This window comes from Planococcus citri, chromosome 1, assembly GCF_950023065.1.
Source record: "Planococcus citri chromosome 1, ihPlaCitr1.1, whole genome shotgun sequence".
NCBI lineage: Eukaryota > Metazoa > Arthropoda > Insecta > Hemiptera > Pseudococcidae > Planococcus > Planococcus citri.
The window spans coordinates 43,637,935-43,655,761 of NC_088677.1; the positions used below are offsets into that span (position 1 = coordinate 43,637,935).

Genomic DNA, 17,827 nt, shown 5'->3' on the forward strand with positions numbered 1-17,827 from the left:
CCGTTGAATGCTCCAATGAAACTGATATTCTAAAAAGAAAAAATATACATATAAAGAAAAATACAAGAAAGGAAAAACAACGCCTACTTCAACTTCGTTCATCGTTCACTTCTCTCTCAAACCTGTTACTTTTCTGTTGATGCCTTCGTTTAATAATAACGTCACTATTCGACGCGTGTATTAGGAAAAATAATGAAAAAAATTATAATCGTTCGGTACTCGACGATATTATTAAAATTGAACCTTATCACTCTTGGCTATACGGAGGATCATCTATGCGGCTATGAAATTAATATCTATTCTAATTATCACGTTGCACGAATTGAGGCATGAGAAAATTCTGGCAAAAAAAATTTTGAGTCGAAGAAACTCGGTCTATTTCCGATATAGATGAATTTTTTAACCGTGTTTTATGGCCAAAGCCCAAGTTACCTAATACTTAGATCGACATTACTACACCTAAATCGATATTTTCACTTTTCAGTAATACTCGTACATAAGTTGGATACCTATACTTACTCAAATTTTATCATGGGCATGCGCATAACTTATTCTGCAAATCTAATCGAGTTTCATCTGAGGTTATATTGGAGTATTTAAAATTATAAAACTGCGACGTTTCTTTAATATAGCAACATGAGATAGGCATAGATACTTACCTTTCACTTGATATTTTATCCAAATAAAACGAAGCGTCAAGATTGAATGACAGATTTTCGCTCACGGTAGGTAATTAAATTGCATGCACTTCGATTTACTTAACAATGCTATGCTGTATGGATCGATGTTCAATTTTTTTTTTAAATTTGACGAAGTCTAAAAAAAACTAGATATATTGTGAAATGACTTCAAAAAAACTAGATTTAAGATACATTATAATTGTTTAAGATAATGAAACAGATTTTTCCAGTTTTGCATTTGCAAGAGCGGGAAGGTTTTAAAAATTTCAAATTTTCACCTCAAGTTTTATTTTTTAATTGTTTGCCTTTGAATCAACATAACACGCGTGCACTGTTTTGAGAGCTTTAAAATCAGAAATCCCTGGGGAAAATGATTGGATCTGATCAAGTATAAACAGATCTAATCCGATCAAAACTGTGATCTAATTGAATCCGGTCGGATCCAATTGGATTCTGGGAATGTCTGAATCTGATCAGGTGAATTGGATCCATGGAATTTTCGGATTTAATCTAATCAGATCTGATTAGTGATCAGATCAAGTCATTTTCCGCTGGATTGGCAAATTTTCTTTGAAAAAATTATAAAAATTATTTTTTCGTAGGCGAATTATTAATTATATTTTCTAATCAATTTGATCATCATGCGCGATCTTTCATTTGGTAAACTTGAATTGAATTGATTCATCGCTAATTTGGTTTTTGCACCTAATTTTTGAACCTCCTCCCTTCGCTCATTGATTGGAAGCGTCCTCGGTCTCGAGTCTTTTACGTATTTGTAATTGGAAACTGTCAAATTGAAAGTTACAATTGCCGCAAAATGCCATCTAATCAAGTTAGAAAGCTGAACGTTGATTTTCATGCACCTCGTTTTTGATCTCTCTTTCCTCTTCCCATTTGATTGTACATAAGATTGAGAATGGGTTTGGGTTGTTTTGACCAATCCTGTAACTTCCAACAAAGCAAATTTTTGGAAATCACTGTTCTCACAAATTTTATCTGCTTGAGGTTGAAAGCTGAAATTCAGTACGTATCACAATATATTCTATCTGGAAAATTGATCGATGGTAGTATTATTCTGTTCTGGAGCCTCCACAGCAGTTTAGTATTTTCCATTTTTTTAAAGATCTCCTATACCTATTTGTAAATAAATTGTACGAGTACTTTTGAATCAATCAAATAAGGGTATGAAAGCGGGTAATTTGAATTTTCAAGCGTTAAATTTCATTTATCAGCTCTTTTCATGGAATTTCCCTAAAATATGCCGGAAGCATTGGAAAGCCTCGAAACAGTTGAAACCACTCTTAAATGTCCTAAATCTTTGATTTCCACTTCAGTTTTCAAAGTCGGTAAAAAAACGATTGAAAAATCATAAAAAAAAAGCCTGCGTGTAATTGTACTGTTGTAGGTTCCCTTTTGCAAACAGTTTACCAAAAACAAACGAATTTGGGAACGTTTTTTTATAGAATATTGGAATATTCAGAATGTTGTTGAAGGCTCCAAAACTGCTCGTCAAAAATAGGTACGGTGTTCTTGAATGAGATATCTATTGCGAGTGTAAAATTTATATTCGGCGTTTTGATTCAATTTTTTGTCTAAAATTCATAAACTCGATCAACATTGTTTGCATAAATATCTTTTTAATCCCCCTCAGTATCAGCAGGTAGGTATCTATCGTTTACTAACAACGTCTTAAGAGAACGTATTTAAAGCTATATGGTTTATGCTTATAAAGATATAGTACTTTGACCAAACATTGTGGTTTTAGTAAATTCGTAAATTCCAAGCAGCCATAAAACGTTGTAAAATATTTCATTTTACAGCTGCGGCGCATAATTAATAAAAGATTTTAAAAATCTGTTTTTTTAATACTTCATATTATTTGAGGATTTTTTTTCTACTCCATAAAACTCAAATTTTTAGACGTATTAACAAGTTTAACGATATTACCTATTATCACGTTACAACTTTCTCGGGCTTTATATTTGCATAAATGTGAGGGTTAAAATTTGCAGAAATTTTTGGTATATGTCGGTTTACTGGGCGAGGAATACTCATTTTGCGAAATAACGTTAACGAACATCGCATAAAGAGCTGTTAAAAGTTGAGCAAGAAATCCCTCCGAATTGTAATAATTAATAAAGAAAGCCTTGTTAACTTAGGCAATTTTTGAAGAAGTTGCTTTTTCACCTCTTTCGACGTTACTTAATACGCTCATTGCGTTAGTTAATGCGCTCATCATGAGCTACTATTTCAACGTAACACGTTTACGTTGTAAGAAATTTTACAGATTTTTTTTAATTTTATTTATTTTCTCGTATTTTACGATTTTTCATGACCGAAGTGTGGCAAAGTTTTTCGTCAGGCCCAATTTCGAAACTCGAAAAGTTTTGTCTGGACGTGTTAGGTACCTACCTACTTACATGTCTTAATAAGTAATAGGTATGAATTGTGTCTACGTAGACCAGCGCTATAAAGCAGCATATATAGGTTGGTAATTTCAAGAAGTTGACGGTTTTTTACGACTTTTTACATGCACATAGTATTTATGGTACCTACCTATAGTAGGTTAGGTATAATACGTACCTACATACGAGTACCTCGCATTTGTTGACGGTGCGACGTTACTAATTTTACTTTGTTTATAACAACAACAACAACAACAACAACAACAACGGCAAAATTTTATACCAATCTTGGACGTGTATTGTATGTTGTAGGTTTTCCAAACATGTAACTACGGAAAATACTCGTATGTTCCGTTTGCCATTCAACGTGAAAGGTAACATCGATGTCAAAAAGGTGGATTAGAAGATTTCGAAATGAGTGCTGTCATATTTAGAACTAAAGTGAACCCCCCCGCCGACCTGTAACGGGTGTAATTCCGTAATATCGTGTTTTAAAGCAGAGTTCTTGCCGAAAAAGGTAAAGCTTCTCATTACATTTAATTTAATTAAATATTTTGAGACCAAACGAGAAACGAAGGATTAGCATTCGTACACTGGCAAAAGCTGAGAAGCCTAAAGGCTGCTGACGGACACATTTTCGTTCGCGAGTTTAATGGAATTTTAAACTCCCGCCGTTTGTTAAAAGTATAAAGAGTTTAAACTTCTCGCTTTAATTAAATATTCGTATCCGAAAATACCTTCCTCTATTACGCGATTTGTAGGAAGTACCTTAAGATTTGCCATTTTCAGCGGTAAAGCTTTTTCTCAGACTTGATCTTCGTGTTTGGTTAATCTCTGAAAATGAACTAGACTGTGATTTTTTCCCTCTTCGTTTTCTTTCGATAGAGACGTTCGGTCTGCTTTCAACAGCTGATCTGTCTAAGATGTTGCGTGCACCGAAATGAAGGAGTCGAATGGGTTGTAGCGAGCTCTTTCAAATGCGTCGAGTTCGATCGTTTGATTACGTGATTGACGAAAGTCAGACTGGTTGGTTGCAGTTTCTCGTTTGAAGGTTCTGTTAGAACTACTCGTATGTAGGTATGTAGATGTACTCGTAAATGCCGCGTTATACCTACGTCTCTATTGGGGGATTGGATTCTCTTGAAAATTTACGAGTAGGTAGATATATCTCATCGGTTTATGATAAACCGAATCAAGTTGAGTATTTTGAACTGGACGAATTCACAATTTTTGATGAAAATCTATAGAATTTATTCATTTGTTAGATATTTAATCTGAATTTTGACTAAAATAACGAATTAATAAAATATTTTAAACCGTAATTTGATGCTTAAAATACATGTTATTTGATTGATAAGAAATAATTCAGTAAGTATCACTGACATATTTATCATTGCTGAAAGACCTACGAGTAATTTACTAATTCATTCGGACATTTCATTAAAATTTTTTTTTCTCGTTTTAAAAATTCGTACTGGAGCTCCGATCTGCTGGAGAGTTATTTCGGGCATATTCTGATTCGCATAAAATAAACAAAATCGTTCAAAATTTACGACTTGATGCACAAATACTGTCCTCCTGATGATATTCTACGAGAAACAATTTTTGAAAAACATCAAAAAAGTGTACGAAAGTAGAACAGTTGACAGTACTGTACATATGTACCTTTTTTTCTTGGACTGTTTTTAATATCATTAAAATGCTTCAATTTTTCAGCCTCTCCATCATTTTGTGTGAAATATTATATTTTTTTTTATTTTTGTAAAATTGTTTTTTAATCGATGTTTTTCTTTAGAGCAACTGCAAGTCAAGAAACCAACCGCTTCTTTGTCATTCTTTAAAATGAAAGCAAATCTTGAACCATGATTCTATTGCTTCGTTAATCGAGTCATAAATTTTTGTAGGTACCCCGTCCCGTCTAGCTTTTATGAATTACGAATATATGAGTCTTAAATCTTCGAAATTTCAATTCGCAACCTTCTCTATGTACCTATTTTCAAAATCACGGTGAAAATTGAATAACGGTTACTGTAAGGATATAACGGTTTAATGTGTTTTACGAGTCCTTCGCCCGGACTGCTTTTACGATGCACCTTAATTGTTTAACAACTTCGACGTCATTTAAAATGTATAACAAACAGTTGCAGGCGTTAATCCGAAGTCAATAATTCAGGCATTCGACTATGCAAATTTATTAACGTTACGGTAACTCTGGTCTGCTTTTGCTTGAAGATGAGGCGTTGAATTCGTCGATTTCTTCGTTTTAAGCTGATCAAATGTAGCGGTTCCTCGTTAAAAAACGTTTTGTTTTAAGTAAATTGACGTCGAGAACCAAACAACGCAAAAAAAAAGTCGAAAAACCTGCTTCGATTTTTTTTGCTTGCTAAAAAGAAAAAGAAAAAATATTAAACGTAGGTAAGTATATGTGAGAAACGTTACGAACGACGTAAAAAAAGAAAAAAAAAGAAACTACGATTTTGCGACGAAATACAAATAACGCGTTTTTATTTTTTTTATCCCGCATCATTAACAGTTTATTCACATCAATTTGGGAAAGAGAAAATTTAAAAATTCAAAACTGAAGAGAAAAAAATGTCGAAAAAAGAGGACCATTTTTCTTTGGCGGAATTTTAGTAAAAATACGGTCAAAACGTGACTTTGGCAAATGATTTTTAATTCCAAGCGAATTTTTCCCTGAAAAAGCTATAAAATACCCTTTTAATAAGAAAGTCCTTAAAACTTTTGCACAAATTAATGCTCGAAAACGTATTTCCATTGGGGGTTGGTTGTATAATATTATATCGCATACTGGGATTAATAATAATAATAAAGGATAGACTTTCGCGAAAGCGGCATCCGAGAAGAATTGCGGGGGTAAATAGACGTCGAACGGGGAGGTGTTATAGGCGACCAAATTAAGGAAGCTTTAGCTATACAGCTACGTGCATACTTCTTTATTTTTTCATATTTCCATTTCCCCGTTACCATTTATATTAATGTATTTTATCAATGGCTCCCCGGATTATCATTTCTTATCTACCTCTTTCTCTGTTTCCTTTTCTCTTTCTTTCAGTAACCGAATTCTGTTTCACCTTCTTTTGGTTACGCAAGCGATTTGATATGCAAACAACGCTTTAGCGTTGGCTAATTGCTAATAATGGCGTATACGATAAATAATTCGCCTCAATAGCTGTTTTTCACCGACACCGAGATGATACAATTTTACTGGTGAAAGGTTAATCGTTAAAGTTCTTCTGCTTCTTCTTTCGTCGTTTTCTCCTTTCGAGGTTATACGCCACGTCAAACCCCATTTGCCGCCCTAATCAATCGGTAAAGTTTGAAATCTTTGTTGTCCTTGTGTCGCTTTTTATATTTTTCAAAACTGCTGTACACCGGATAGAATGTTTTTTATGAAATAAAAATGGATCAAGTTGGTCATGAGGGAACAACAGTCCCTTTCTTTTTTAAACAGATCTTGTAATCTCGAATGATATATTCATAAAATGACAAAATACATGTAGCAGTTTAAGCTTATGATTTTCCGGTTCTTTTAACATCGTTTCTTCGGCTACAGTGTATGTCGCAAATCGTGCTCGAATGTTTTAAATATTTATGAGTTTTTTCGTCACATGGATTTGGGTTGTTGTTCTTTTGATCGTACAATATACGAATAAGTAACCAACATCATATGTACATAGACTACATGTATTTATTTTGCGGTATATTTATTATCGAAGATACTTAGTCGACTGACAGTGGCGTACAATGATCTTTTTCCAGATGAAAAACGAACGAGTTCTTTATCTTTATAAGTATAGTAGGTAGGTACCTATGTAAAATTGCTTACCATCAAGTTTGAGATATTTTTCAAACCAAAGGTAGCTGTGTATTACGACTAAAACGCATTATTACCCAAGTCAGTATGACTTCTACCTGTACTTTGTAATGCCTATTCTCAAATCAAAAAACATTTTGTTTTTAAAATCTCGGTGGCGTGTTTATTTGTGACCTACTATTTTCATCGAACTGATGTTTTACTTTTTTTCTGTATCATTTTAGAAAATTGAGATTTCCGAGGTACCCTGTTTGCATGCAGCCAAAATAACGCTTTGCCAAATATTTCTTTGTCCACGATGTTGTTCTACTATATCAATGGGAAAGCAGTTGAATGTATTACCATCGGCATAATATATGCAGAAACTATTTGTATTATTCTGCGTTATTTGTTCGCCAATTTTTACGGAAGCATACATTTTGAAAAATTTATACGATCTGAAATGATATTGTCCTCAAACATTCCCTTTCTATAATATTCAAAATAAATACGCGTACGACTCGTACTCGATACGGCACAAGAAATGGTCGTTTATAAAAATTTGTCTTCTGGAGAAATGCATCTAGATTTTGGAATAAATTGAAAACCATTTTATACCGGGTGTTTTGATGATTCGAGCCCCTCGAAGCTTTTTATTATTGATATCTAGTTTTATTTTCAAATAAGTAGTCCGAGATGTGCTTTAAAGAGGAAGAAACCAGACTGAAATTCAAAATTTTATGGAGAGACCACTCGTATAGGTAGACGGTGGAGTAGAAACACACTTCTCGGATTTTGGTCAAATTCTAGGGGTCAACGGGAGGAGGAGAACTATGAGATGTCTAAACTACATAACGCAGTGTTTTACTTTTGCATCCTTACATCCATATTTCTTGCCTGAAGAGTGCCTTCTCCTCCCTCTCTCCCCTGAAATAGGAATTTTTCTGGTCCGAAAAAACTCGTTTTCCGTGACTCGAAATTTCAAGTTGCTGTTTCCAAATTCATATAAGTACAGCGAATGAGTGAATCAAAGTTTTCCTACCTACATACGAGTGAATTCATTTATAAGTAACAATTATTTTGCTGAAATTTTTTTGAGAAATTCCCTTTCTTTGTACTTTTTCTTCAGATTTTTAATATGTACGTAGTAGGGTAGGTAGATAAATTTTTAAAAAATTCCAAAAAATGAGCTCTGAAAATTCAGACAAAATGATCGCAAGTGCCGATTTTCATTTTGGCCCTTTTATGAAAATGTCGCCTAGTTGAGAAATCCAAATTTGGCAGGAAGCTTCAGAAACACGCAATATATATCATCTACAATCGATTTTGAAGAACGAAAATGGTTTATAAACCAAATTTCATCTTTATATTGACATAATCATATTCGTTTTTCTTTTTCTTTTTGCTTTTAAATAATAATCAATCACCGAAAAATTTCCGATTTGAACTTTTTCCAAAACTGGGAACTTCAAAAATCCATTGGAGGCTCCAGAACTACTCGAGATAACCATCAATATTCGTCGATTCGAAAAGTCAAAAATAGGTTACAGAATGAACCACGTTTGAATCTTATTTAACAATTTGCTAGAAATCGGAAAATGAAATTCAGCTACTAAAATTTGACCTGGTATCTCAGTGTATTTTCAAAATTTGTATAATTTTTCGATTGTTCTCTATTAGGTTCAGACATTTTTGTATTGAGTAGTTGGGATATTCTGTTTTTACAATGTAAAAACCTTATGAAAGACATCAATTGTTTCCAGAAATTGGCTGAAAACAACTCATTTTGTAAAATTGAGTTTTTTTGATGGTTTTTTCAGTTTTTTAAAGAATACCTAACTTCTGAAAAAAAGGAATCGATGTTGAACTCGTACGTATTTTTTGCAAAAAGTACTCCCCCTCCCCCCCCAAAAAAAAACAATCAAAAATACTCGAAAAGAATATAATAATTACGTATTATTCGTATAATAATTTTCATCGCTTTTAACCCACAGATTATTTTAATACAATTACAATTTACAAACTGTTGTTAATTAAATCTTTTTTTGTTTGTTTTGTTTTAACTCAAAGACAGAAATTAAGAAATTGAACGCATTCTATGCATGTACAAAAAAGAAATATCTCTACCTAAAAGTGGATATATGGATTTCATTTAAGTCTTATCCTTTCTTTTTTTTTCAATTTTCATTTGCAAATCACCTTCTTGTGCAGAAATCTCGAATTCCGGTCTGTCTGCGAAATTTTCGACAGGAAAATCAATGATTCGGACAAAACAGCCGTACACGTTGTCACTTCTAATTAGTAAACAAGAAAAAAATTTGAAATGATCCCCCGTGGATGTTGGCGGCACTGTGTATATGATTAATCTCCCTCAAAGTTTGAAACATATTTTTCAGAAAGTTGATTAAAATTCAGGTCATCTTTTACTTTTTAATTATACTTTTTTTTCGTTAATTGAAAATTATTTAAGCCGGAGGGCGAAAATTAACGGTTAGAAAAAAAAAAGAAAAAGAAAGTAGTTAGAAAAGTTGTTCAATTTTAGACTACCATACAGTGCTACCAAATGAAAGATAATAAAGCAATACGACGTATAAAACTGAAATGAATTATGTATAGGTGCCAGCGCATCTTATCTTAAAATACATTAATTAAAGGAAAAACTTGGCGACATTTAGGAAAAAAAACTAATATTTTTCCTAGCGGGAAACTCGTGATAATTCAATTTTCTCATCAGAAACCTTTGCTGCGAGCAGGGTTTCTCAGCAATCATTTTGCGCCGAAGAGTAGAAAAAAAAGGCGTGAATACGTAGGAATTAGATGAGTAATTCGGGTAAGTGGTCGCTGTTGAGGTGGCAAAATGAACCAAAATTAATTTTTTGTTTCAAAAACATCGGAATATCACGTTTGATTTTGCAGATACCTACGTATAATTGGCGAATGGAAATTGGTTATTTTCAGATTATTTTATGATTCTACGATGAATTGGTCGTTGTGCAAAAATTTGTATATGTTGGTCTAGAACTGGTTATCAATGTGTAATAAGTACTGTGGTTGAAATTTTCAACATTTTTTTTTTCTTTTTGAGAACCACTATCGTAAAAACATCACTTAATATTTTCCACCCTTCGAGAGACTTTTTCCTCGGATAAAGCCACGGTGTAATTTTTAATTACTGTTATCGGAGGAAACCTACAAGTGGAACCTCCTACTTAACTGTAACACTTCGTTCCCCGTTCGCCTGAAATGGTATCCCTCCGCTACGCAGTCGTAAGTTCCGCTAATGGCGAGTTGTAATGGATTTTCATACTTTGCGCATTGAATTATGTCTTCCGCCTTGCTGGAACACCCGAGGACTAAGAAATTCACCCTGAAATATATTTTTAACCACTAGATGCCTTATCAGAGTTTTTTTTTTTCCTACGGAAAGAATTACCAAGAGGAAAAGAACATTGAAGAGTGTTTAAACGCAAAAATTTTCATCGGCGAAATTTTCTATTTTTTTTCAAAATGCATACGTCCGAGGTAGGTATATGTTATTCAAAGTGGAGGCATTTTCCAAAAATCATGACTTTGTTTGAGAATCTACGTTAACTCGGGCTATTGTGAAAATCCAAGATCATTGGTTGCGAGTTTGCGATTCGCCGATTTGTGGAGTGAAAATTTTTGAAAACTTTAGAATCAAATTTTTGGTGATCATTGCCGGTCTCAAAAATTCAAAAGTAGTTTTTCAATAAGTAGTGAAAGTTCAATTTTTAAAACTCGTCAAAAAGTTTCCGAGTTTATTGTTTATTTTTCGATTTTCGCCCAGCTGAAGTAAAAAAAAATTATGCCTTTTCTACATATAACCCAAAGGCGCCAAAAAAAGATTTAATTTTTTCTAAAAACGGTATACTTACCGGCGTACAAATTTCTTTCTACTACGAAATTTCATAAAAATTCACGAAATTGATTTCAACAAAGTTAACAGTTGTAAAATTCGATGAATTTTCCCCTTTATAATAACCACCAGTGATAATCTGGCATAAAAAAGGTATTTTTTCAGCTCTAAATAGGCTCATAAACTAAACTCGACCCTGTTATTTAAATCTTTATCAAAACAATTTTCTACATCAGCACATAGAAAAAATTCGGTTAGCCGAAATAAAACTGATAAGGGTAATGTTTTTTTAAAAGTTTAACCATTATAACGCGAGTGGGCATACTCCTCGAATAAATAAATTTGTGATATTGTTAATGCAACCAGTTCTCGATAATAATATTTTTCTAGATCTACGTAGTAATTACTAGGTGTTTGAAAGAATAGACTCGACGTTAATACCATTTTTTTTTCTTTTTTTAATGAAAGCCGAACACGAAAAATTTAATAAAAACGTAATTTAAACGCGAAGCGAACATTATCGTAAATAAACCGAGTAAACTTATACTTCGTAATTCGATAAAGAGAAAATTAAAAAAAGTAAAAATTAATTGATAAGCAAAATGTTGCGACGATAAGATCGAAATATATAGGCTGCAGCTTACGCAAGAAAAAGCGTCGGTGTTATTTAGAATACTGAACTTCCCCTTTGATATGTCCACCCTTTTTTTTAAAAGGTTTGTTTCTACAGATTATAAGATACTGTGAAATCAACCTAAAACTAGTGTTACACAGCTTCAGTTTATGATGGGGGGTTTTTGCGGTAAACATTGTTGTCGTTTTAAATACTTGGTTGCTGAGAAAAAAAAACATAATCGAAATATTATCATCTTGTTTTATGATCATACTGTGTACAACTTTTTGGAAAAAAGCTATTTTTAAATGAACCCTTTTTTTTGCATATTTGCTGTAAGTATTTACTTACTTAAGTATTGTTTGCTTCGTTTATTTTGTGTTGTTTTTTTATACTTAGGCTATAGTTTTCTTGTTAGAAAATTAATTTGGAATAATTTTTCCATCATTAAATTGATGGAAAATTTTATTCATGAAGATGAATGTAGATTCAATTTCTGACCATTAGCACTTTCCAACCGAAAATACTTATCAGTAATTAAATTAATTCAAAATTCTTTAATAAAACGCATTTCTAAAATTAAATGAGCGTAAAAAAATAGTAAAAAAAAATAAGAATCGAGTTATGCTAAGAAACCAAGCCAATAAAAGAAACGAGCAAAGAAAATTATAGGCATGAATAATTGTAATATTCAGCCGATGAAATGGTATCTTTTCTCTCCCCCCCCCCCAATCGTCCCGCTCTCTCATCTTAATATAAACGTGAAAATACGTCGGAGGTCGTATATCTAAAATGATAATGAAAGTAAATGAGTCGGTTTGCCACGAACCCACCAATTGAAGTGAAAAAGTATAATAAGCCCCAAGAAAAAAATTTTACATGGCAAAAGGTTCTTCCTTCTTTCTTTTATTTTTTCTAACTATCGTTTTTTATTGGCGATAAAATTCTCAAGTGCCACTGAATATTATTATATTAAATTCAAAAATACGCTATTTTCACCGGCACAATACGTTAACCCCCTCCCCATTTTAATCAAGGACGAAAGTCTCCGTGTAACAAGCCACTCTTCAAGTTCTTGTCGAGCTTTTCTTTCTTTCTCTCAAAACGCACTCGATAAAGGGTCGATTCCATATTATTACATTTGCTCATTTTTTTTCTTCGCGAGGCCAATTGGCTATCGAAATATTTTATATTATGACGATATTATCCGAGTATGCTGCGGTTTCACGTACGTTCAAGCAGTGATTCAAAGCCATTCAATAGACCAGTTCAAGTGCTGATATTTTTTCACCCAATTGAAACTTCTTTTGGTTTTTCTCGTTTTTATTGCCTCTTTCGACTTCTTCCTTCGTTATGTGATTTTATTCTTCGTACCTAAATGAGGATACGGTTCTTTTTTTTCGTTAGTGACCCGTTGTTCTGAGTACATTACCTACCTACTTAATATATTTATATGGCTAACCTTTGAACACCGTTGAAGAAAGAAGGAGAGGAGGGAGGAAAATAATCATCGAAAAAACATTAAATCAATGAAATTACGTGTAGAGAGTTATTTTGAAGAAACGAACTTTCAAATTGAGTACTCAACTAAAATTGTATTTACTCAGAAGACATCAAGTGACTGAATTTTTTAAAAATCAAGTGGATTGTGTAAATGTTTTTTGAAAAATTTGAATAGGTATGTGTACCTGTTTCGAGTTGTTTGCTTTTGCTTTTATTTTTATATCCATTTTTTAAGCAACAGGAGGAATGCACACGTGCCTCTAAAAGAGTTTACCTACTACATAAGTGAGTGTACCTACCCATCTGTTCAAGTTCAAGAGTATATATATTTATATTGAAAAAAAGGAACATCTTCGCATTTGTGGTCGTGGTCTAAAAGTAGCCTCCATCGTTTTAGGAATTTTTCAAAAAGCGAAAAATTTTTCATCAAAACTTTCACTTTGGATAACTTTGAAAAGCATGAAAATGGTTTCATACCTTTGTCATCAAGAGCATCTAAATGTTTCGAGTGTTTTTAAAAAACGAATTTTCTCGTATATTTATATTTATGACTCGCAAAATTACAGATCCTCGTATACCTGTGACATTTGCATACACGTGAAATAGCAAAATTGTCACGACGGACGTTGTTGGTTGAAACGCGCACTTTGGAGAGGCAGACGAAGAAGGGCACATGTAGTGAAAATGAGAGGACCTACCTAACAATCATTATTTAAAAAATTAGGCATCGCAAATTGTACTCCATTTAATGCTTATGCGACTAAACAATTTACTCGCGTATAATAGTGTATAAATCGGGGAGAAACGGCCAGTTGGGAAAAAGCAAAAGCGAATAATTTTTCAAGAAATATTTTATAATTAAACGTACTAAATCTTTTCGCTAGGATTTTTATACGTATTTCGACTTAATACAATCGCAATAATTCATGGTGAAATGGGAGTCTGACTATGAGTGAAACGCGGACTATCGCAGGTGAATAATCATGATATATACCGAGTCCGTACACAAATACGAGTTGAAAAAATGTAAAAATGTACGACGAACTGTGGGAAAAGATGAGTTGATGCTTTTACTGGTAACGAAAAGCTCAGCACTGAAGCGACGCTTCCTAACGTTTCTAATTATTATTAACTGAGGTTAATTATTATTAATTACCTTTCTTAATTACTTTAATTATTGCGGTATTTTTTTAGGTTAAAAGTTTTTTAAAGGGTCGTCGTGAATTATGGTTTGTATTTTTCTAGGCTGCTGTGTTTAGTTTTTTAGTGTGAAGATGAAAGCCATGTCGTTGATAGTCGGGCATTTCCGCTTTGTCGTGTTAAATATTATTTAAGTAGGTACTCGTACCGTACCTATGCATGCACAACTTATACGAGAGAACAAGTCAATGGATGTCGATGATTCTTGCTTATTGTAAGTTGAAATTTGATCATAATACGTACAAGTACATTATATCTCGACTTTATCAAATTTTAAGTAGGTATAGTTGATGACAATTTTTATAAAGTAAGTAACTATCTCGCTATAAACAATTTGGTAAAAACATCCTTTCTGACGATTCAATCCATATCTATCTCTAAAAACGGAGTGAACTGGAAATGGCCGTTGTCTCAGAAAGTAAAGGGAAAGCAGAAACGGACTTGAGTTCTTTTTGTTTCTTTTTCATGGATTTCAGAATATCGTTCTGCCTCCCCCCACCCTGTCATCCAAGAAGGGATGTAGAACAGTGAAATTGAATTGTTGCGATTGTGTTCTTTTTAAATTTCTCAAGTGTATAAGAAAAATTTGGAAATTTTTTCCATTGTTTTAATCCAAATCTGATTTTTGTGTTACCTTCCTTATTTATTTATTCAATATTCAAAAAAAAGGTCATCGTCACTCCACTCTTATCGTTATATTCTCCCTCTACAACGTCTAGACCCCCCCCCCCTTTCACCCTTTTTCTTGCGACCGAATTTCGTCAGCTTGTGGCATTTAAAATAGTGTGGAAAGAAATAGTCATCTTAAAGGTTAAGAATTATATGTATATTCTGTAATATTTTTCCATTCTTTTTATTCTTCTCGCCCCTACAGACGTTAGCTTTCTTCCGGTTGTTGTCGTGTCAAAAACACGATATTGTTTTTTTCTTGAAAAATTTTCGATTGCATTCGAAAGAAATGAAATAATATATTTTGACACTATATACCTACCTACTTTAACGATATACATACAAGTGAAGTTTATTATATGTAGATAGTTTTATGAATACGTATATTCAAAATTCATTCGCTGTGTAGATACGTTCGTTTCTGCATCTGTTACCGTGTTTGAAAGTATGAGGGAAAAAGTACATAAATTTCAATAGCGCCTTTTAGTTTTGCCCAATCTTTTGTAAAAAATTTGGGAATTGTCGAAGGCCGCTTTTTTGGATAACAATCTATAACAACTATAAAACCTTATCCAGTATAGAAAAATACTGTTTTCCAATTCTTCCTCATGGGCGGAAACCTAGTGTACATACGTGGGACACGTTTGTTATACTCCTAATCAGAATAGTATGAATTTTTTGATAAAATTATACTTAGATATCGATTACGTTTCAGATAATTATTGGTAGATAAAAATAATGCTGCATTGTTGGAAAATTACGAATACATATCGTAATCATTGTTAAAAGATGCTTTTTCGGAAAGTGGTACATTGCGTTTCCTTCTAAGAATCGAAATTCATTTGCCATTCGGTTGACTGAATGCGCTCCTGTGCATTATTATCTGCCCTACCGCAAAAACAATATTTTTTATCAATAAAATACCCTTTTTTTTAAATATAAGTTATATTTTCCGCTTACACTTTTCGAGATATAACGATTTTTATATATTTCACGGGTGGTAAATTTTTCCCCCTATTTGTAGTAATGCTTTTTGTCGGATCGAAAATTATGACAGTTTGCGCTATAATTTAGACATCAACCGCGGCTATATGTAGTCAGGGGTAATTTAGAAGTCAATTTATTATCAATGATTTTTTTTTTGTTTCTCGAAACGCAAGAAAAATTTGGACTTCCAACTGATGCGGATTTGTTGTATTTTTTCTAGTTTCATATAGTAGCAGTTTTGCGAAGAGGTTGTTTTTTTTTTTTAGTGAATTTATGTTGATTCACGGAGAGTTTGGTAGCTTTTTATAGCTTGAATTTTGACATGCTTAAAGCATGGAGATAATTCAGGTCATTTTTGATGTAGGTCTTCCGAAATTTTTCACGCTTTTATGGGGAAAAATGTTGTTAAGAATCCTATCAGTTACTCGAGCGTTACTAATTAACGAATTTGAAGTGAACTTGGACTTGGTGGTGTTAAAGGGCCGTTTAAAAAAAATATAGTAACAGATGTTTCATGATAAATTACAAAAATCGTATAGGTACAAATTTTTATTTTTATTATTTTTTTTTCTTATTTATGTAGAAGAAACATAACTTTCTCCAAATGAGTTTCTAATAGCAATTATTTTTTTTTTAATTTTAAAAAATAGGTAAATCCTGAAGAGTTTGAGAAATGAAGAACTTGAGAAAGCGAATTTATTAGAAAGTAGGTAGGGAGGAGAGTATGGCATACCGAAATTGAAGGGAACACGTTGTCTAATTAGATTTGCCGAGTCAATTTTGAGGTGTTTTTCAAGTGGATCTTTTCTGGCTTTATTTGGAAAGTGGGGTGGGGGAGTGAAAAAAAGTTACGGGATCACATAAGAACTACGTGGAAAAAAGGTTACTTGAACTCCCATTTATCTACCCAGGCAGGGTTTTAAAATTTTAAAATATGAAAAAAAAACTTTTTAAAAGTTTTACCTATATGATAAATACTTCTATCTATGTATTTAAGAGTACAATTTTTTGGATTTTTTTCACTTTTTCGAGATCTTTTACAGTGCTTAAATATATCCAAAATCAGCTGATGAAGTAGAAAAATTCCCCCAAAAAAATGTTTGTACTTTTTAATTAAAATGTACTTATAGATAATGATAATTACTATTAAAAACTTTTTTAATTTTCTGAATCATTCCTAAAAAATTTTAAAATTTTAACAACCAGATGGCTGTAACCAAGAACTGGTTTACGAAATATTTAAGATACTCCAGAGCGTGATGAAAAAAAAATACAAAAATCAGTGACAATTTTGCTATGCAAAAACTATAGTCTGTACCGCCGAATATGAGAAATATTGGGTTTAAAACTTCATACATACTTGTAGAGAATTTCATTGCGAACATTTTAGTGTATTAACATTTGAATTCAAGTGTAACTGAACTGATTTTACTACGATTTTATTTTTAAAAACATCAAAAAAAAACTCAAAAATGTTTAGATGAAAATCTGAAAATTTGCAGGAGGCTTCAGAAAAGCTTGAAACCATCACCAATCGACTCAGGAGGTTGATAATAGTGTACAAACCAATTTTCAGTACGTTTCGTTCAGATTTGATATTATCACAAATTGAAAAATTTTCATTTTCAAGATTTCATCAAAAAACACGTTTTTTTTGTACTTTTGGTTCATTTTTAGGGGGGTTGCTGTCAATAAAAATTAGCGAACGATACATCATTGTAAAAAGGAAGGTTAGAGGATTCATTTTTCAAAAAAAAAAAGTGGGGTCCACTTCACCCCGGGATCTGCTGTGGAGCGGACCTCACTTTGACCTCGTCCCAGCCACGTGGTATGGGACCAAAAAAATTCAAAATTGGTACACGTATACCTGAATGATACACCTTCAATTTAAGACCAAAACCACATTTGTAGCTTTATATGAGGGGAAGGAATTTCCAAAAAACCTCGAAAAGTGGTCCGCTTCACCACGTTTTACGGTACATAAATAAAACTTTTTCTTCCCCATATAGCTTTCCTCTAAAAATACGATCCATTTTGGTGCGTTTCCCTCTCCCTCCATCCCATTTTTCAGGAATTCGG

At 32.8% G+C, this 17,827-nt stretch overlaps 1 long non-coding RNA gene across 1 annotated transcript in view; it reads left to right on the forward strand.

Moving 5' to 3' along the window:
• LOC135842247 (uncharacterized) overlaps positions 1–17,827 on the forward strand; it is a 95,255-nt gene that overhangs the window by 41,283 nt on the left and 36,145 nt on the right. Inside the window, exon 3 of the long non-coding RNA XR_010558097.1 lies at positions 3,398–3,602. This is a non-coding gene — a long non-coding RNA (uncharacterized LOC135842247). The remainder of the gene's footprint in view (positions 1–3,397; positions 3,603–17,827) is intronic.